This window comes from Myotis daubentonii, chromosome 14 (assembly GCF_963259705.1).
Source record: "Myotis daubentonii chromosome 14, mMyoDau2.1, whole genome shotgun sequence".
NCBI classification, from domain to species: Eukaryota; Metazoa; Chordata; class Mammalia; order Chiroptera; family Vespertilionidae; genus Myotis; species Myotis daubentonii.
In genome coordinates, this window is record NC_081853.1 from 15,590,316 (window position 1) to 15,612,674 (window position 22,359).

General features: G+C 45.4%; 1 protein-coding gene across 5 annotated transcripts in view; it reads left to right on the forward strand.

The window, feature by feature from the left end:
* Positions 1-22,359, forward strand: part of ARHGEF3 (Rho guanine nucleotide exchange factor 3) — a 288,364-nt gene that overhangs the window by 202,172 nt on the left and 63,833 nt on the right. The gene's annotated exons all lie outside the window — the stretch shown is intronic.

Genomic DNA, 22,359 nt, shown 5'->3' on the forward strand with positions numbered 1-22,359 from the left:
AGATCAGAGCTCTCTGATACGAGTTTGTTGTTTGTCTTTTACTTTGTTTATGATGTTTTATTGTGTTTGCCATGTAGATGGGTCTTTGTGTTTTATGTTTTGTGATATTTTGATCTGGACTTTGAGTCATAGTTAGAAAAATCTCCCCTACTACACCAGAAAATTTGCCCATCTTTTTCTAGAACTTATTTGTTTTCACATTTACTTTTAAATCTTTGATCCATTTGAAGTTTTTCCTGGTATAACATGTGAAATATGGGTTTAAAGAAAAACACTTCAAAACATTTTTGGCCGGGTAACTCAGTTGGTTAGAGCGTCATGCTGATACACCAAGGTTATGGGTTCGATCCCTGGCCAGGGCACATACAAGAGTCAACCAATGAATGAACAACAAGTCAGTGTTTCTCTCTCTCTAAAAAAAATCAGTCAATAATAAAAAAATAAAATAAAATAAAATAATAAAAGCAGGTATATTGGTGTCACCATGATAAGTAGGAAGTTGTTCACAGTTCTAAGTAGACCTCTGGCCTGAAGCTTTGGTAAGGATTTTCCTGTCTGCTGCGATGATCAAGTGCAGAGTGGTGGACGGCTGAGAGAGGATAATCAGGCAAATTTAACTTTTGGAGGGAGCTTCGGATACTCGTGTTCCTCATGCCATCAGCTTCCAAAAGCTCCCCTGTGAAGCATCCTCCATGTTTTCCTACATTCTTCTCTTTGGCTTTCTTATAAAATGATTTTATATTTTGATCTAGTAATGTCTTCTTTTCTTCTGGACTTTGAGTCATGGTTAGAAAAATCTTCCCTACTACACCAGAAAATTTGCCCATCTTTTTCTAGAACTTATTTGTCTCCACATTTACATTTAAATCTTTGATCCATTTGAAGTTTTTCCTGGTATACCATGTGAAATATGGGTTTAAAAACACATAGTTTGGGTTTGGCAAAAAGTGTTACTTTACCAGTAGGTTATCACACTTGTCTGCTAGTTTCAAGGAACTCACAATCTCATTGAGGGAAGTGAGACTTAGAGATGTAATGTAAATCCTGAGTAATGTAAGGGAGTAAGGAGGCAAGTACTCATTTATGTGGTAAAGACCTTTGTGTATGCGTTTGGATCAAAACTTTTCCAGTTGTAAGTAACAGAAACACAAGCAAAAAGGGAATTTATGCTCACATAACAGAAAAGTCCAGGATTTTTGCCTTTTGTCATGGCTGGATCTAGGTGCTCATAAAAACTGGGAAGTGAAAAGAGAGAGAGGAATTTCTCTCTCTCTCTCTTTTCACTTCCCAGTTTTTATTTCTCTTGGGTGGTTCCATTCTCAGATATGTCCTCCCTTCCTGGTGGCAATATGGCCCCCAGCAGCTCTTAGCTTCCCTGCTTCTAATTTCCATCTGCCTTCTGGCCCAGTTCTTCCTGCAAAAATCCAAAGCCTGATTCTCATGCTCTTTCCTGAACCCACTGCTGTGACCAGCAAGAGGGGCTGCTGGTTGGCCAGTCCTGAGTCGTATGTCCTTCCAAGGGGACTGACTGGGCTCAGCCCCTCTGAAACGACAAGCACTGAGAAACAGGCAATTGCCCCAAAGCAAAGGGAAGAACTGTTATTACAAGAGGGAGGGACTGCTGCTGAGCTGAGCGAGTCAAAGCCCCAGAGTGCCCTGCAGCTCGAACTTCTTGTTCTAAGAATCCACTCCAGGTGCCAAGAACATAAGCAATGAAAGTCATGACTGGAGCAGTTGGGCTTGGTTAAGCCTATAAAAATGAAGGCTCACTGAGTTATGTCATGTGATGGTGAAGAGTAATAGCTTTTGTCAGTTCTCACCAGCATTACAAAATAAAACTGCCCAAACAGAAAATGTTGCTGCCTGTCGGGTTTGCGAGTTTCTAATGGAATTTTTTGGAAAAGCTACCATCGGGTGTTATCAGTGTTTGTCAAACACCAAAACCCAATAAAAAAATATATACAGAGGTACTGTTTTTCTCTTCTCGACCGCTGACTATGGTTTGGGGAAAGAACAAGGTCTTGAATTGGACAGGAGATATATATATATATATATATATATATATATATATATATATATTTTATTTCAGAGAGGAAAGGAGAGGGAGAGGGAGATGGAGAGAGGGGGGAGGGCAGGAGGGAAGGAGGGAGGGAGGGAGAGGGGGAGAGAGAGAGAGAGAGAGAGAGAGAGAAACATCAATGATGAGAAAGAATCATTTATCGGCTGCCTTCTGCACGCCCCACACTGGGGATTGAGCCTGCAACCCGGGCATGTGCCCTTGACTGCACTTGAACCCGGGACCCTTCAGTGCACAGGCCGACGCTCTATCCACTGAGCCAAACCGGCTAGGGCGCAGACAGGATTCTTAGTTGATGCTTTTACAAAGTCATGTCCTCATTCCACACCCAAATGTTCTACATCTTGTGAAGAGTGTGGCATGAGTGCAGGGGTCTTTGTCAGTGAAGTGGTCTGGCTACTTTGTTGGCTGTGCCAAGAGCAGTAGCTGACATTGTGTCCAGCACCCGGCTCATGCCTTCCAGGCACCATCTCATCAGTCCTCACAACAGAAAGTGTCCTCTTTCCATCCCCATGTTATAGGCGAGGAAACTGAGGCTCAGGAAGATGAACTCACCCAGGATCCCAGAGCAAAGGTGAGTCAGGATTCAGACTCCAGTGTCCCGGCTCCTACAGTGCTGTCATCAGCTGGCTGTGGAGCCCTCACCTTGTCACCTCACAAGGCTTTCACATTCCCTTTTAGAGGTGAGCACTTGGGTAGTTAGGAGAATCTTTAAACAGTGATGCCACTAATGTGTTTCACTCTGAGAATCCTGGTGTCTGTTGACCTCTTGATAATGATGGACCACAAATAAAAAAGAAAATTCCCCAGATTTTCCTAATTGGTTTCCTCCCACCTTTTCCAGATCTAGCATTCCATTCCATTCCTTTCCTCTGATCTTTAGGAAGGAAGGCAAGGAGCCAGGATACTGACCAAAATGGCCATTAGCTGTGAATTTAGAATTATCGATAATCTTCAAAAACAGAATGATCTGTAAGGTCTGGTAATTATATACCTGTGTGTACATCGCTCAAAGGCTGAGCTTTTAAACAGATCTGAGTTTGAATCATAGTCCTGTCGTGGTGACCTCAAAGCGGTTGTGGAGCCTGTCTGAGCCTCAGGTTCCTCATCTATAAAGGGGGTCATTAGTCGGTCTGAGCTCACAGGGCCGTCATGAGGATTAAAGGAGATGACGCTTGCAAAGTACTCAGCAGTGCTGCCCCTAATAAGGGGTCCAAAAGGCCAGCTGCCAGGGATACAATCACTTATTCTTACAAGTACTATTATTATTCGCCACTATGATTATTTCTTATCCTCACCCTTCCCCCCTCGGAAAGAAACTGCATGGCAACAAGAGCTCCATTTTCATCACTGACATTTAATAAACATCTTTCTTTGCAGTGGTTTGCAAAGCACCTTGCAATTTCCTCTCTTCGTAATTCCTGAAATTCTGTTCATTTGAACTTGAATTGTTTAAAGCTTTCTGTTCAGCAAATTCTCTTTTGTGTGTTTTTTTCCCCCCTCTGGTGTCCAGAGGCTTGGAAACAGTAGCTTTTCCTTAATCTTCAGCAGAAGTTGCACTAACTCCCTGAAGGGTCGGTGGCTATCGCTCTGTCTTCGCTTCCAGCTGGCTGTCTAGCTTGTTCTGTTTCCCTTCTTTCCCCCAAGTCTTTCCTCTTTGTTTAGCTTTTCTAAGGGGAATATCTGGCAGGGCTTTCTCTAAAATATTCTTGCCTCCTCCGTTCAAGATTAAGCTGTTATCTTGGTGGCAGGTACTGATAAATACCACAGAGAGTCGCACATGGTCGTGTGGCTTGGCTCACAGATTAGTGCATTATTCCAGGTGATAATGATCCCCAGGGTCCTGTAGAAGCTTTGTCATAAAACGCTGATTATTTATGGCAACCCTGGTTCTCGCAGTTAAAACAACCGGGGGTCTAGTTAGCTGTTGTTTTCCCTCCACAAGGCACGTCCCTGGAATTCATTTATGGCCAAAGAAACACACAAGGGCACATATCAGATTTTTAATCAGGATAACCTCCCATCTGTAGAGCATTTCATAGATTCCAAAGCACTTCCGCGTCTGTAATCTCACCGTGAACTTGTCTCTGCAGCAGATCAGATGTGTCTGTCTGGGAGGTGAGGGGGAGGAAGAGGAGAGAATCCAGGATGCTGATGGCAGGATGGATTTTGAGGTGATTAGCAGTCTGGTAGATACCGTGAGGATGTGCCTGGGCTGGACCATGATAAGATGGAGAACTATATCTCTGTTTTCTGGTGCTTTTCTCAGTCGTGCGAATAATATATGACCTGTGAGAGGATTTCACAAGACTCAGAGGCAACCTCAATCATAAAACAGTCCTTTGTAGATTCATTTACACTGTTGTCTTTTTTTCCTCTTGGGCTATGTCTAAGACATCTATCTTATCTTGTAACATCTTACTCGGCCTCTGCTGCAAGAGGAAACTGTGGGATAATTCTTGCTTCCTGATCAAAATAGGTGAATTCCTAGCAGAGCTCACTGGAAAGATATTTGGGGGCGGGCGGGGGGGGGGGGCGGGGAGGAAGGAAAAGAATATTTCTTTCTTTAATTTTGGTAGACTTCCAAAGAAAAAGGGGGGGGGAAAACTTACATGAAGAAACCGATGGCTCACAATATTTATGGAAACCCCGCCACCAAAATTGTTTGCATCAGCAGTGGTCGCACTCCTCAGCTCAATAACCTCCCCTTTCATTATTTACGTTATAAAAATAACATAACCACATGGCCCATAATCGGGAGACTGCCCTTCTGATGCCACCAGGATTTTCATTCTGTGTATTTTCCCTGCCACACTTTTCCACGTATATACAGGCTGCAGAGGTGCCCTGATAATCAGTTTTCTTCCTGCCTTTTTAACCTCGCATTTTTCACGTTGCTTGACTTCATAACTATACTTACTAATGTTTACACAGTGCTTATCCCATGGCTGTCCTATAATTTCATTAAACATCCCCTGTTGTTCGACATTGAGATTTCAGGGTAGCTGCGTGCAGGGCCTGGAGCCAGCCTGACCCATATTTCCTGCTCTGCCACTTCCTAGTTGTGCCTCTTGGGGACGTCACTGGGAGAATACTTTCCTCAAAGGGTTGTTTAGAGGAGAACGCATCTAACGCATTTAACATAGTTCCCGGCACGTAGTGCATTATCCATATTTAGTAGCTATCCTATTATTATTTCTAGTTCATCACTATTAAATGACTAGGCACTGAAAATGTTTTATTTTGAATTATTTTCTTTTGGTAAATTCACACATGTAGGAACACAGGGCCGAAACATTTGCACTTTTATATCGCTCTTGGTATATACTGACATCTCTTGATGTGATAGTTTTTACTATCACCGACAATTGTAAGTGTGCCGTTTTCACCACACCCTCACCAGCACTGGAAGCTAACTTTCCAAGGTGGGCAATTTAGTATGTTAAACATGACACCTTACGATCTGCCCACTTTAGAGAAGTAGGGAGAATAGTAAAATTAGCACCTCCATTCCCCCAGCATTCAGCCTCCACAATCTCACCACACTGTTCTTGGGGGGTACTTGAAGCAAACCTCAGTCCTCATATCATTTTACTTGTCAGTACTTCGGTATACATCTCTACCTGATAGGGACAATTTATTTGTTTTTTTTTTTTTTTTACATAACTACCACATTTAACAAGACTACTAAGAATTTCTTAGTATCATCAATTTCCCCAAATTCAAATTTGCCTTTGGATTGCATTATAGGTGATAATAAAGGATTCTTGTTAATTTGTCTCAAAGAGGTTCTTGTACAGTTGGCCTGTTTGAATCAGGGTCCCAGCATGCTCCACCCATTTCTTGCGGGTGATATTCTGTAAAACTCTGCCTCCCTCTCTTTTCTCCCATGCTACTGATCTGTTATAGAAACCCGGTCATTTGTCTTGTGAAATGTTTTCTATTCGGGGTACAGGGATTGCTTTCTCACAATATAGCTTTACTTTTCCCTCTATCCTCCTGTTCTCTGTAAACTGGTGAGTAGAATTGGAGGTTGGATAAGTATTTTCCTTAATTTTTATGGGGACAACACATCCTTCCAGTCCTTCCCTCAGTAGAGTTTTATGCAGTTGACCAGCTACCAATTGTAACTTGGCCTTCCCAGCAGCAGGAGAACAGCACAGAGATTCAGTTGACCATGAAACTAGTTGGAAGAAGTTGAATGGATTAGTCATTGTTCTGGAAGTCATTCTTCCTTTGCTCCAGCGCCCTAAGAAGGGATCCAGAGGCAGGCATGGAAAGACCCTGCCTTCAGGAGTTCTAGGTTGGGAGATAAAAAGTTATGTGGCTGTAGAAAGTTAAGTAATTTCAAAACTTGCCGCCTGGCAGAACACGATCACTGAGTGGTGGTAGTAAGGGTTGTTAGATCTCAAAAGCAGGAACCATCTCCTGTGGGCTGTTTGATTTGGGAAGGCTTCTCCGAAGAAAAACTTGGTCTAGGATTTGAATAATTGGTGATATGTGAAAAGGCAGGGAAGGGGGAGGGAGGGGCTGTTCTGGACATGAGTTCAAAGTTACATAAAACTTTTTAAATGTCAGTCAACAGTCAATCAATCCACTCATGTGGATGGCCTTCGGTACATATCTTCTGAATCTTTTTCTTTAATTTAGTCAACAAATATGTATGGAGATCTTATTATGCGCCAGCCTGTGTGTGTGTGTGTGTGTGTGTGTGTGTGTGTGTGTGTGTGTGTAATGGGAACATGGCTCATGAGGTTACCTGGTATCATGGAAGAAACATCAGCTAGGAGTCAGATGAACCGAGGTTACTCTGAAATCCTGCTTTTAGAATAACAGTACAAAGAGAACTCCTTGAGGTTGTCACTCCTGGTGTCTCAAGATGGAGACATCAGCAGGTCTGAGGCTGTGGCATGCTGCCACCTTTCCGGGGAGGACAAGATTCTGCTATTTCAATTTTTTTTTTTAAGTCATATATGTGTGGCTTAAGCTTTTTCACTCTCTTATTTTCTTTCCTTTCTACTCTTTCTTTCTTGCGGAAGCACTTTATCCTTTGAGCTCTAAAGCTAAGCTTGGAAACGCATGAAACAATATTTGTCATTACCCTGGGCAACGATACAATTGAAAATGAGAAGAATTCTTTAGCTCCAGGCAGCTCACCTTTGTTCAGATTCCAGATGTGTGGGATAGAGGCAGGGGGAGGGTTTACCTGTGGTTATCCCCCTGGGAGAGGTGTGCTCATTCGCACAAAAGAGAATTGATCTTTCGTTTGAAAATAGCTTATGGTGGAGTGGGTGGCTGGGAACAAAAGAAAGGCATTGCTGTTAGTATTTTTGACATATTCATACATCTTCTGCAGCAGCTCAGCTTCTGTCAGTTTGATCCAGATCTGTTTTCCTTTGAAGTCGATTCTATCAGCATCTATTGAGTGCTTACTGTGTGCTGTGGGGATCATTTCAAAAGGAGAGATTTAGCTTTCTTCCCCATTATCTGCACCAGCTCCCTCCGCCTAACAGCATCCCAAATAAGCTAAGTATGTATAGTGTGGTTGGTATGTAAACACAGCTTCAAGGTGAGCCCCTGCAACCTCCCCCATGATTCCTGTGAGGTCCTCTCTTCCCTTTTCTCTTCCTCTGTCCCGTCATATTCAGTAGAATTTCAGAATTTTCAAGATGAAAGGGAATTGAGGAGTCCTGCTTGCCAACATATTCCACTACTTCCCCCAACCAGGATCTCACGATAGAGGGTCAGCTCAAGCCTTGACTCTTTCATCCCTGACCTCCTGGTTATAAAATGAATGTGGTTAATATTCCACAAGACTTGGATTGGAAAACTCTAATCCAGTGGTTCTCCACCTTCTGGCCCTTTAAATACAGTTCCTCATGTTGTGACCCCAACCATAAAATTATTTTCATTGCTACTTCATAACTGTAATTTTGCTACTGTTATGAATCATAATGTAACTATCTGATATGCAGGATGGTCTTAGGCGACCCCTGTGAAAGGGTCGTTCGACCGCCAAAGGGGTCACGATCCACAGGTTGAGAACCACTGCTCTAATCCATTACATTCTGTTTGATCAAAACAGGATCCAGGAACATCAAATGATTTGTCCACAGCTTCCAGGAGTCTGGCGCTAAACAGACTAAAACCCAAGGCCGCTTGAGCCACACACACCCTACATATAAACCCACCCACCCATGTTGTGGACAAAGATCGCTTCCCTGTGGACCTGGGCCATGCCGAGGCCAACAACAGTCTGTCCTTGGGGAGGGGGTGCAGCTGTGGTTAAGGCCATCAGTGTTCCTAGCAGACTGAGTTCTAGTGTGGATCAGTAGCTGCGTGACCTTGAGCACGTCACTTCACCTTTGTGAGCCTCTTTGCCCTCAGCTGTAAAACAGGGAAAGCACCCTCTTCAACAGGCTTCGAGGACTCAGTAAGATAATACATGTCACGTGCTTGTCACGGGCCTGGCGTAGAGCAAATGGCACCCAACACTGTTTTCTAGCATTTCGGCACTCACACGTGAAGTCCCCACATCACAGGGGTTCCTTTTGTTCTATCCAAAGTCAACTCAAACCTGGCTGCGTTGCTCCAGTTTTTGAAAGAGAATCCAATACGGAATTTTTGCTCTGGGGATTCTACTCTTAGAAATTATTTAAAATCTTTGTTTCCACACTGTCTTTTTGATGGGTTGGTTGGTTCAGGGGCTTTGAGAAGGTTTTTTTCCCTCCAGACTTACCTCGAAGCTCTCTTTGGGGCCATAATAAACCTAGTTACTGTTTATGAAATCACTGCTATGTGTCAGCCCCTTACCTGGCTTCTCTGTAATCTTCCCCTCCACCCTTTGAAGTAGGTGCTATTCTATCCTAATTGCAGATGAGGGCACCGAGGCTCTGAGAGATTGAGGAACTTGCTTGATTGTCGAGGGTATTTTGGTGGTTCTCCCTCGTTGGAGGACGGAGGAGCACACTTGTGTGACCTGCAGTTGTCTGGATGTAGGAGTGTGTTTAGGGTGACTCTAACATTTGGGATTTACAACGGTCAGGGACCTACATGACCATCCAACCTCATATTAACCTGCAGGGGAAACTGGTGAGCAAAGAGGTCACAGGACTTGACCAAAGTTGGTATAGGAGTCCAGGGCTAAGGTTTGAAACCAGGTCTTCTGACTGCCATTTGTTCTTTCGAACATAGCTAATAGGCTCACATTCTTGACCCTCAGTGTCATGGTCTCTGGCATTAGGAGACCTGCTAAGTTGCAAATAGACTGCAGAAATTATGTTCCACTTCATCATTGGAACTGCGGGTTCTGAAGCAAAGTACTTGCATTTAAACCCCAGCTCTGCCACTTACTAGCTCTAGCACTTGGGGCAAGTTGCTTAAACTCCCTGTTCCTCAGTTTCTCCTTTAATAGATGTACCCACCTCATTGGATTGTTGTGAGGATTATCCGAGATACATCCTGTAAAGTCAAAGAACAGTGCCTGACAGAGAGCAGACCCTCAGTCAGCATTAGCCATGGCCATCACTGGTTGAGCTCTGGCCACTTGCCAGCACTGGGGTTACAACTGTGAACAAGAGTCATGATTCTTGCCCTTAGGGAACTTACAGTCAAGTGGAAGACACAGAATAAAGAATAATGAAGCTTATGGTTTGTTGGCTAATTCTAGTTCTACTTGTTATCTATAAGGCACTGTTCAGAAGTTGCTGCAATGCATATTTGCCTTTAGTTCCGAATTTTAAAATGTGTGACATCAGTGTAAGTATTTTGCATTGGCAGCTGGCCTGGGTGCACAGGGCCCTCGGCCTTGAGAAGCCCCTGGTGCTCAGCTCTCACCAGCAGCCATCTGTGTGTTGCACTCGGGGGAGAACCGGCTGCAGCCCTGCTACTTGGACATAAGCAGAGCCTATCCAAAGGCAGAGAGGAAGTCATGACTGGGGGGAATCCACACGGCAGCAAGACTTTGTCCCTGAAGGAACAGAGAGCTCTCACAGTCATAACAGGCTGTAGGAAGAGGACACAGTAGGAACCAAATGTTGTCGTACAGATAACAGGGCACCATGCGGCCAAGTGCCTATTTTTAAGTGACAGTATATTTTAGGCCAGTTCCCTTCCATTTTTAGTCTAGCTGCATTTTCTCCTCAGTGTTTCATTGGTCATAATTGATCTTACCCCTGCTTCAATCTTGTTTTCTTGGCCATTTGATGTTAAAGAAATCCATATGCTTATGCATTTCCTGACAAATGAGGACATCGAGCTGAATTTTCTGATGACCCCTTATGAAATATGGTTATTCTGAACCGACCCAAACTGTGGGCTGCCTATATCAAACATGCTGGTTTTAAGCAAGGATGCTTTCATCAATAGCATTATCATTTTTATTCTTTCCTGATATAAAATAGGATAAAATTGAAACAATACTTCATATACACATCAGTTGTTGCTATTTTACAGAATCACAGAAGATAAGCATTTTTAAAATACATTTTTTTATTGATTCCAGTGAGGAAGGGAGAGAGAAATAGAAACATTAACGATGAGAGAGAATCATTAATCGGCTGCCTCCTGCACACCCCCCACTGGGGATCGAGCCTGCAACCCGAGCATGTGCCCTGACCTGGAATCGAACCACGACCTCCTGGTTCATAGGTCAAGGTTCAAACACTGATCCACGCCGGCTAGGAAGATAAGCATTTTTGTTTAAATCTCCTTATTTTATAGTTCAAGAAACTGCACCCCAAAGAGTTTAATTGCCTTGCCGAGGGTCATACAGCAAGTTTAGTTGTAGAACCAGGACTAGACCCCATGTCTTCAATGTTAGGTCAGTTCCATTCTTCTCTGTGCTGCTTTTATTATGTATGTTCAGTAACTAAATCAGCATTTGAAACCATTGGTTTAAATTAAAGAATTAACCCCTTTGGAAGCAAGGATCCCCAAATCCCATGTTTTCCTCTCTAATTCATGGAAACAAAAGGGAGCAGGATGTTTTGTATACCAGAAAGGTAATAACAATATGGATTATTTGTTTACCTTGTATCTAAAATGCTGACCTATGTATAAACTCACTAAACTATTAATATGCTTTATCTTGTTAAAGCCTTGAAACTCTCATATCCCCATTTCACAGATGATTGAACTGAGGTTTGGCATGGTTAAATAAATTGTCCGAAGTCCTATAGACAGCCAGTGGAAAACGTGGTATTTGCATCTAAACTTCTTTTTCTAGAGCTTGTATTGTCCTATATTCTATCAGGTACTAAAGGATGGGGTGTTGAATATTCCATACATTTCTACTTTAGAGCCAAAAATTAATGTCACAAGGCAATGCATTTATATTATTTTTCAGTTTATTGGAGCAGTCTGTATGGTTTTGGGTTTTTTTTCACTTTGTAACTTTGCACCTTCCATATTAAAAGTTTCTCTAGGAAATGACAATGAATTTGAGGGAAGGAAGCCTCCATTACTCCTGCTTCCAGCCGGTACAGGTGCTTGGTCTCTGGACAGGTAGGAAGGAGGATGCTGGCCTCTCTCTGCTGAGCCCATACACTAGAGAAGTAAATTCAGGAATGATGCCAGGTGGGGTAGGGGCGAGGACGGGAGGAAAGGGATGTGGTGTTCAGAGCCCATAACTCAGGAAATGTGATGGCACCTAATTTCAGAGTGGTATGAGGCAAGCGTTGAGGAAGAGAATAATGAGCTATTGTTGAAGGCTTTTTTCTTTGATGGGTGGGTTGTTTTTATAAAGTTTTATGAACAGGAAACTGCAGCAGAATGCTGATCCCTTTGGTTTTTGAGCTCTGCCAGCATCGTTTTCAATTTTATTTTTGAGTTATGGTGACAGGCACTTCCTGCAACACTTCTGGGGGTAAAGCATAACAAGACACCCCGAGCTGCATTTCAGAACCACAGGAGACCCGAAGGAAGACCTGGAGTTGCGGATCTTCTCAAGAACCATCATGGGACAAATCAGATCCCTCCCCATCCCAGAGAGAAAGACAGCTCTTTCAGAAACCAAGGCAGTCTGCAGTGTTTCCTTTACAGACATTCTAGAAAATGTGCCCAACATGTGGAAAACCTCTAATGTGCATTCACATGGGTCTTGCTGTGGCAAAGAAAATACTGAACTAATTCCCCTCCTTCCTTGAATCATGAAATCCAGCCTCCCCAGCTATTGTTTGCCCTGGACGATGACTTCATCTAAAAGGTGGTCCTACCTGTTGTGCCTTTTGGATGCACTGAACCAACGTTTCAGGCATCTGGCTGCCAACTTCAGAGATGTTAAAGGCTTTTTGTTTCTGGAGGGCATTTATTCATTGCTTACCTTGTAAAATTTATGTCTTATTGCATTTTCCTGGCACCAGAGCAATCCTTGTCCCTACCCATTGCATTTGGTTTTTTTGAGCCCGCAGGCAGCCCAGGGTTATTAAAGTTCAAGGAGGAAGCCACGTGATGTTGGCTTTACAATTTTAATTCTCTCTTACCTCTACCCTCCCTTCCTCCCACTCACTGACAGATGGGTTTTGTGCAGCGTGTACTGGGTTTAAATCAAACTGAGCTCTCAGACCATGTAATGTTCCAGGAAGGCCAGACGGGAGACCATGGCCATCCCTTGGTAGAGTAGCCAGCAGGGCAGTTTCCTTGGATAAAAAGTCCTGGAGTCCATAATTTCCCATCAGTCTGGGCACTTTAGATAAGTGCCATGCTTAATCTTGCAGAAACAGGCAAAAATCCCTCCTGCCCCTTTAAAAGTCAGTCCCTCTGGGCCCAACTCAAGAGAGCAAAGTTTAACTCAGCCGGCGTGGCTCCGGCCAGAGTGGCTCTAGTTGAGCTTTGACCTATGAACCAGAAGGTCAGGGTCCGATTCTCGGTCAGGGCACATGCCCAGGTTGTGGGCTCGATCCCCAGTGGGGGGCGTGCAGGAGGCAGCCGATCAATAATTCTCTCTTATCATTGATGTTTCTGTCTCTCTCTCTCTCCCCCTCTCCCTTCCTCTCTGAAATCAATACAAATATACTTAAATAGCACTAGGTATGAGCATGGCAAGTTGAAAAGAAAAACAAAATTATAGTTTTCAGGGGTGGGCAAACTTTTTTTTTAAATTTTTTTTTTAATTGCTTAAAGTATTACAAAGGGTATTACATATGTGTCCACTCCCCCCCCCCCCGCCCTAGACAATCCCCTAGAGGGGTGGGCAAACTTTTTGACTCGAGGGCCACAATGGGTTCTTAAACTGGACCGGAGGGCCGGAACAAAAGCATGGATGGAGTGTTTGTGTGAACTAATATAAATTCAAAGTAAACATCATTACATAAAAGGGTACGGTCTTTTTTTTTTTTTTAGTTTTATTCATTTCAAACGGGCCGGATCCGGCCCACGGGCCGTAGTTTGCCCACGGCTGGAACTTTAGCTTGAAATAAAAAACAGAGCAGGAAAAGGAAGAAAGTGCCTTTGGAGGAAGGAAAAGGTTCAGATGAACATGTTACACGGTGTCTCTAAAAACAAAACTATTTGACATACCTTTGCCGCCAGAGTTTCAGTCTCCCGGAAAGTCCACCTTGTTCAGGAATTAGTGTAACTTGCCGGGGGTGTTATAAGAAGCCAGGGCAACTGAAAGCTCAGTAATATCCGAGAGGGCCCACAGCCTACACCGCAGGAGCTGGCTCTCCAAGTGCTTTCGGTGAGCCTTGGAATCTTCAAGAAGATAAGCATTAGGGACTCAGGTATGCTTTTCAAAATGTCTTTTCGCTGCGGTATTGTGCATATGATTTCTCAGTCCCATCTCAGAAACTTCTGTCCCTCGTTGCAAAAATTCTCTGGATTTACCTCCTTCATGATGTGTTCTTTGAATTGCTCCATTTCAATTTAATTTTTATTTAACAATTATGGGTCCTTCTACCACAGTGATGGCGAACCTTTTGAGCTCGGCGTGTCAGCATTTTGAAAAACCCTAACTTAACTCTGGTGCCGTGTCACATATAGAAATTTTTTGATATTTGCAACCATGGTAAAACAAAGACTTATATTTTTGATATTTATTTTATATATTTAAATGCCATTTAACAAAAAATCAACCAAAAAAATGAGTTCGCATGTCACTTCTGACACGCGTGTCATAGGTTCGCCATCACTGTTCTGCCATGTGCCAGAGTGATGGAAGGAGCTGGAGTCACTGTGGTGAGCAAGACAGACACGGCCCCTGTGCCCTGGCAGCTCGCTGCTGTTGGGCAGCGGAGACACAGCAAGTCAGTCCCTGTGAGCAGGATGAGTACGGGGGCGGGGGGGGGGGGGGGGGAGAGGCGCTCAGCACTGTGGGGGCACAAGGCAAGGGTTCTCCGAGCCTGGGCATCAGGGACAGCCTCGGATGAGAGGCATTAGCCAGAAAGCCATCTGGTGGTCGATCTCCTCATGCCAAAGAACTAAATGACCAGGCGGTGATCAAAGTTGGTGAACCAGGGGCTGATGCTTGTGTTCAGCCTTTCGTTGGCCAAGGCTCTTAGTTCAGTCAGAACTGTGGGCGTGGGAGACCTGTGTTTGCTGAGCTTAGTTTTGGATGTGAGATGAAAAAAAATTCAAATACAGCAGAAGCGCATGTAAGTCAGCACCCACTTAACCAAAGTGCTCAGGGAACCTGCACCTCCTAACCCCTCTGCAGTGTTGTCGGACGCCCTGGGCTGGAAGAACACTTAGGCAAATGGGCTGCTCTCTCTAGCACACCCCGGCCGACTTCCGCTCCCGCCAGGCGAGTGAGGCATGTGCTTGCTGGGAGTCTGCTTCTGCTAGCTGAACTTGTTCTGTAGTTAGGTTCCTTTACACATGCCAGCCCCCTCCCCGCCTCCCCTCGGACGCAGGTCTTGTTCAAGTAAACATCTCAAGCCAACTACCCTCCTCCCGTTCTCGACTGCTACAGCTAATTTTTTTAAAACCTAAATGCAGTCGTGCCCCCTGGCTATGAAGATAAGCATGTTTTTCATTGGAACTGGATACTAGATTGTAAATCAAGTCCCGAGAGCCAGAACACAGCTCCTGGTGGGTGGCTCGGTTGGTAGTTTACTTGAAGTGCGGACTTGCATAGTTTTCATTGTATCCCCCAAGGCATCCATACGCATATAGCAGCCTGTCAGCACATAATAGTTTCTCAGTGTCGGATGGGCAAATAAGCCGCGCCCGTGCCCATTCTGGATTTTGATGCTGCCACATTTTACCTCTTGGGCAGCTCTGGCTTGAGGATCTGCAATGAAAGTGTTTCTGAAGGAGGGGGCCCAGGTTTATTATTGGACTTGCTGATAACTATGATCCGAATTTCTGGAGTCCACTGCTAAAGACTCCAATTCCATGGACCCAAAGTAGGGCCCAGGGATACAGATTTGATAAGTTTCTTGGTTGATTTCATCGCAGGTAGTCTCTGGAATTATTGTCCCTGAATTCCCAGAAGTCATGTTTCTACAAATGTGTGTTTTCAAATCCCAGCCAGATGGATGAATACTGTTATATTTTATTTTATGCACATTTGCTCCACTTTTTAACTTCTCTGGAATTGATCACGTGTTATAATTGGCAGCATTTTTTTGTTCTTTCCTGGTAGTACATAAAATAATACCACATATTACAGTCTGTGGTATCTTAGGTTTGATGAAATATGGTTCTTTGCTGAGTTTGTAGTTGATAGAAAACACTTCCAATATCCAAAGCTAGACTTTATACGTTTTGGATTCTAATTTCTCCATGCAATGATTAGTATTTTAAAACCTACGCAATGCATACGTTAGCCGTAGTCTACAGGGAATAAATAGTTTTGGGGTATAAACAAATTTATTGAATTATTGGTCAAAAATATTAAAGACTCTCAAACAAATGCAGACTATCCATAAAGTTCAAAGACCCTCTAGAATGATACAGAAAGTAGTCTCAAAGATAGCTTGGATTCTCTAAGCAAAACAAGTTACTGATAGTAATCAGCTAAAATTGGAGAAGGTCAGGATTCTTATTGCAACATCTGGAGCGGAGACAAGTTTCCCATCACACACGCTGTGCAGCCAAAACAATAATGAATTGAACTCTGCGGGGTTTTTATTTCATCACTGAGATTGCATTTCTGCCCCCCAAAACAATGAAATGCAGCGGTAAAGGTTGTTTTGGGAAAGACCAAGCTTTGGAACATTTCGTGCCCCTCCCAAGACAATTTTCTATACTGCCCCCAGCCTGCCTTACTCCCATATCCTTCCTTATTCTCTTGTCCATTTCATATGTTATGAAATCTGTCATTCGGTTAAGGGTCAAGTTTGGGCATCAGGGAAAGATTCTAGGCATGTCAATATTCTGAGGCTTCTTGGCACTCGCCCTTTTTTAAAAAATTGATTAGAGAGAGAGACAGAGAGAGGCAGGGAGAGCCATAGAGAGAAATATCAATTTGTCATTCCACTTATTTATGCATTCATTGGTTGATTCTTATATGTGCCCTGACCAGGGATTGAACCCGCAATCTTGGTGTATCAGGACAATGCTCTAACCAACTGAGCTACCAGGCAGGGCTGGCACTCAGCCATTGTTTTCTTTACATCGCCATGCCTAAGCTAACATTTGACATCAATCAATGATCAAGGTGAAAATATCCTTGAGGTCAAAATTAAAAGATTCTCTGGCTCTAATGTCATATTTCAGCTTTACTCTCTCTGTAATGCAGTGTTTCTCAACAGTGGCACTGTTGGCATATTGGACCTGTTAACACTTTGTTGTGGAGGGATGTCCCGTGCATTATAGGATGTTTTCTAGCATCCTGGGCCTCTACCCACTAGATACCACTAGCACTCTCCCCCAGGGACAATGAAAAGTCTATCCAGACATTGCCAATGTCACCTCCGGAGTTAAAATCACCCGCGGCGCCCCACCCCCCCCCCCCACACCCCGTTGAGAATCACAGCTGTAAATGAACCAGAGCCTAGGCTAGGAATGCACCTGCATGTGGCATATTAGGGCAAAACAGATATTCATTCCTCCTTTTCCCCCAAACATAGAGTCTTGATTATTTTTGCATTAGAGTTAGTAATCCACAGGATTAGCTCGATCCTAGGAGAAAGAGAAAAATTCTGTCACTTAACCAGTTTTTCAGACTTGTTTCAGAAAATGAGATCTTTAAGAGAATGCAAGAATGAAGCCTTCCAGCTCTAGAATATCTAGGGATGTATTTTCATAAGTCTAGCCTGGAGCCAGTACACGTATCCCCAGACAGAGGGAGAGTAACACTGGACACTGGTATGATCTTAGATATCTTCAGTGCTTCATCTGTGCCATTTTTACCTGTCTGGCAGTAAACCATAGTCCCAATCTCTCAGAATTCACTGTCAGGACTTCTGCGGGCTTTTTTAACTCCCCTCTCCCATCAAGACTGAAGTTGCAGAGAGGAGAGGGAGCTGGGTCATTAACTGGGTATGTCACCCAAATGGAAGGGGAGGGGAGAGGTGTTGGTACACATGTGTGTCTGACATGTATCTACATGACCATGTCAGCCTAGCAGGGACAGAAGAGATGGCTTTAGCTGCCAAGGAAGCTGAAGGCCATGCTTTGGAGGATGGGCTACTGTTACTTGAGCTTCTTCTGCAAGTGCATACCTCTCTGCAGAGGTTACCGTCGAATGGCCATGTTTTACCCTTAACATGTTCCTTGAGCAGGTGTGTATTCCTGGCATAGAGGTTCAGGAATGGGCAGAAAAGAGGGGAGAAATGTAACTAATTGAGCACTTGATCTGTAATAGGCATTCTTACCTACTTGATGAATGAATGAATGAACGAACGAATGCACAATGAGGCTTAGGAAAAAGAAGAACACACTAACCCTGGTGTTAAGTATAGTGCTGACAGGACAAAGCATCGTCCCGTTGGCTGAGAAGACTGTCACAACCGCTCTAACTTCTGAAGTTTTAACCTCATGCTGAGCCTGTTCTGCTCACAGTCACGGCAGTGGATTTGAGAAGTTGACTGATGGTCTTCCAGCCACGCCTGCCTGACTGTTCATCTGAAAGGAGCTCATAATCAGTGGTGGGCTTATGTGTGGAGACCCACCACTCTACCAGCAGCACAAATGAGCCCCGCTCGGCCCAGGCGAGCACGCAGGCCCTGCTCTTGGCACCGGTCCTGGAAATGCAGAACAGACTTCTTTATTCCAGTCTCCAGGCTTCTGGCTAGCGAGGAACACTGCCCGGCTGTGAAGCGTTTTATAGGATTATAACGGGCTTTGCCCAAGGCGAGTTCTGAAAGGCACTTTGTGCTGTTGCTTTGAGTGGAGCTGACTGTTAGAGCAGTGTTGTTCCTAAGCCCATAAACACACACACACAGGCAGGATGGGGAATGCGGAGCATCCGGGACCCGCTCAGCTGGGCAGCACTGCAGAGTTGGGTGGCTTCGCTCAACTGTGACACCAGCCTCAGGTGTGCGCTTGGGGACCCTTCTGTGGAGCAGCCTGCTTTCTGACAAAGTCTTTGGTGACAGACACCTCTGGTTGGAATCCTAGGCAGATTTCCCAAAGCCCAAATCTGCTAATTTGGGAGCAGCACATCACACACTGAGAAGGTTCTAAAAGTCAGGGCACAAGATGGAAATTGCGTGGGGTCAATACCCTTGAAAATCCTTTAACTGTCTCAGGCCTCCCAAGAAAACTCCAGATTGCCATCTTTCCCTTCACATTTGTTTTGGGGCCTATTTTCGTTTTGTTTTGTTTTGTTGGCAGCGCTATTTAAATTATTATTGGCCATTAGCTATAAATCAATTCTCTCCTCTCCCTCCAGTTCTCCCTAGCATGGATAGTAGAAAAGATGTAACTTTGCACGTATGTTGTGTGGCCAAGCATATTGGTTGATTTTTATGGATCAAAATATTTTAAGGAGGGGCAAATAAGAAACGTTATAAAAAAGTGAATATGGAAGCGTTCTCATCAGCCAATGACTATTCTTTGCTCTGTGGTAGTTGTACTTAAACTTGAGGTTAAAGTGCCCTCCCTTCCTTAGGCTTAGTTTATTACTACACTGGATTTCATGGTGTGTCAGATTTCCTGCTTGGCCCTGCAGATCCTACAGTGAGTAGTCTAATCCTAGGGCTGTCGTAGTTTGCTGGGTCACTCTTTTCTTCACCAAATGCCGGAAGTACCCCTCCCAACTGGAGGACAAGGCCCAGCAAGCTCCACCAGGGATCAAAGCCCACCCCCAACGGGCTGTTGCTGGCAGAGTCCTCTAGTTCAGCGGTCGCCACTATACTTAACACCAGGGTTAGTGTGTTCTTCCTTTTCCTAAGCCTCATTTGTTCAGCGTTCACTGGTGGTCCATGAGGTCCGAAAGATTGGCAACCGCCGCTCTAGTTGGGATGGTGGGGCCATGGGAGCCAGAAGAGCAGGGAGGGAATGAGGAGCAGCTGCAAGTGCTTCAGCTCATGCCCTTGGCAGCCAGGGGAGCCTTAAGTGAGGCATCTCCCTGCCTCCTGGCCCTACTTTGGCTGCAGAATTAACCAGGGGCTGCTTTGGGTAAGGTGGCCTTGGAGATGAGGACGTCTCTCTCCCCCACCAAGCTTAGCCCAGCTTGTGGAGACCACCTGTGTAAGCCCCCTATCCGCCCAGCCCAGGCTGAAAGGACAGAGTTGTGTTCAGGAGTACAGGCAAGAGGAATCAGTGGTCCCACCCCGCTGCCTTATCACCGCTTGATGGTCCATGTTTAAGAGGAAGCACGCAGGCGCTCTCCTCCGTCTCCGTGGGAACCCACTCCTTCAGGAGCCTCCTTCCACATCTGTGGCAGCAGTGAGGCTGCAAAGCTGGTCCTGACTCTCCCTAGAACTCCTTCTGGAGGCAGTTTATCTCCACTTGTTGGGCGGGGAGGTGGGTGGATTTCGTGCCAGCGTGTGGGTTTGGTACCTGAGATGAAAGAGTCCTGTATCGTGAGGTTTCCTGTCTGGGAAGTGGGAAGTGAGGATTCTGGCCTCAGCTGGAAGCAGAGAACACGGAAGCAGGGACTACACACTTCCTTTCCCACTCCCTCCTGCACACGGAGGAAGTTGAAACAAGACGCTTCCCCAAACCACACTCACTGTGGCCAGGACTCTGAGAAGGAAGGGGTAGAAAATCCAACAGTGCATTCGACAAAGTAACTTGAGGTAATGATCATTTTCATTTTTAAAAACTAATTTCTAATTTCCCAAGAAACACATGAATATATTTCTCTTGTAAAAAATTTAAGAACAGCCCTAGCCAGGTGGAATATTGTCCTGTACACCAAAAGGTTTTGGGTTTGATTCTGAGTCAGGGCACATACCTAGGTTTCAGGTTCAATCCCAGATCGGGGTGGGTATGGGAGACAAGCAGTCAATGTTTCTCTCTCCCTCTCTCCCTCCCTCCCTTCCTCCCTCCTTATCTCCCCCCCTCTCTTCTTATCTCTCCCTTCTCCTCTCCCTCTAAAATTCAATAAAAACACCCTCGGGTGAGGATTAAAAACAATTTTAAGAGCATTAGCTATACTTGTAGTCTCCTTTGTTACCTTTAATCCCTTAATGCCAGGTACCCTCTGGTACTGATTGCCTCCCCTCAGCCCTGAGAACTCGTGATGGGAGTTTGCTGTGGAGCCTTCTGGATGGATCCCAATGGTACTTACCTCCAGGTATCTATAGAAAATATATGGTATTCTTTTGTAAATGTGTTTTACACAAATGGCATTATACTGTACTTACTCTGCAATTACTTTTTAACTGAACCTCATACATTAGAGACCTTTCCACTCCAGACCCATCTTCTTTTTGACTGCTGCTGAGAGTGCTCCATAATGAGGAGAGTTTATTTAAGTACTAGAGGCCCAATGCACAAAAATTTGTGCACTGGGGGTGGGGGGGGTCCCTCAGCTCAGCCTGCGCCCTCTCACAATCCAGGACCCCTCAGGTAGGGTCCCTAGGCCTGGCCTGAGATCAGGGCCTATCCAGGCTTTTCTTCCCCCAGCTGTAGGCAGCTGGCCCCACCCCCGCAGCTGCCACTGCTTGCCATCTGTGCAGCGCTGCCCCCTGCTCCACTGCCACTGGTGACCTCCCTCTGCAGGGGACAGGTGTGGGGGTGATGGCTTGGCTGGCCTGGGCCTCCCTCTTTCTTTGCTGGGGGGTGGGGGGGCAGCCCTGTGAGTGGCCCTATGCCTACCTGATCACCCCTAACCACTGGCCTGCCTAACTGATCACCCCTGACCACTTGTCTGCCTACCAGATCATCCCTAACTGCTTACTTGGGGGTGGGGCCAGCCCTGTGAGGGGCCTCTGCATACCTGATCGCTCCTAATCACTTGCCTGTCTACCTGATCACCCCTAATTGCTGGTCCGCCTGCCTGATTGCCCCTACCCACTTGCCTGCTTACCTGATCACCCCTAACTGCTGGTCTGCCTACCTGATCACCTCTAACCATTCTGCCTGCCTGATCGCCCCTAACCACTTGCTTGGGGGTGGAGCCAGCTCAGTGAGGGGCTGTCTGCCTACCTGATCACCTCTAACCACTTGCCTGCCCCCACTTGCTTGGGGGCAGGGCCAGCCCTGGGAGGGGCCATGGTGGTTCTGGTCTCTGGTCGTTCTGGTCATATGCTTATGGTGGCTGACCTTTTATTATATAGGATTCCCTGTTGGTGGATATTAGCTGTTTCCAGGTGCCACTTGGTTTTTACTGCCCAGACAGGGCTGCAGCAGATGACCTTGTAATTGCCTGCTGGGCATTTACAATGTGTTTTTTTTCTAGTAAGGTGCGGTAGATTGGTTGCCTTGAGGCTGCAGGGAAAGGGCCCCGGGAGCTCTCTAGAGGAGGTTACAGGCGTTTATATTTGTCATCACTTAACTGCTGTACACTTAGAATGGGTGTGTTTGCCCCTGTGTGCTCAGTGGTTGAGTCCACCCATAAACCCGGAGGTCCTGGGTTGGATTCCCCAGCACGTGCCCAGACTCGATCCCCAGTGGGGGGCGTGCAGGAGGGGGCCGATGGGTGTTGCTCTGTCATGGATGCTTTTGTCTCGCTATCCCTCTCCCTTTCTCTCCCTCAAATCAATAAAAACATTGTTTAAATGGGGCGCATTTTACTGTTTATAGACTCTGTTATATTGGCGTTCATTTAAAAAAAATGTGTGTCAGGGGAGCCTGGCTGGGAATAAGCAAGGTGGGCTTTCCAAACGCTTGCTTTCCCCGGGGCAGTTTCCCTCCGCCTGGTTTCTTCCCGGGCCTCCCCGCCCCCGCCCCCGCTTCCCACCAGGGAGTGCGGGGTCCAGCGCAGCGGCCCGGGCCAGGCGGCCATC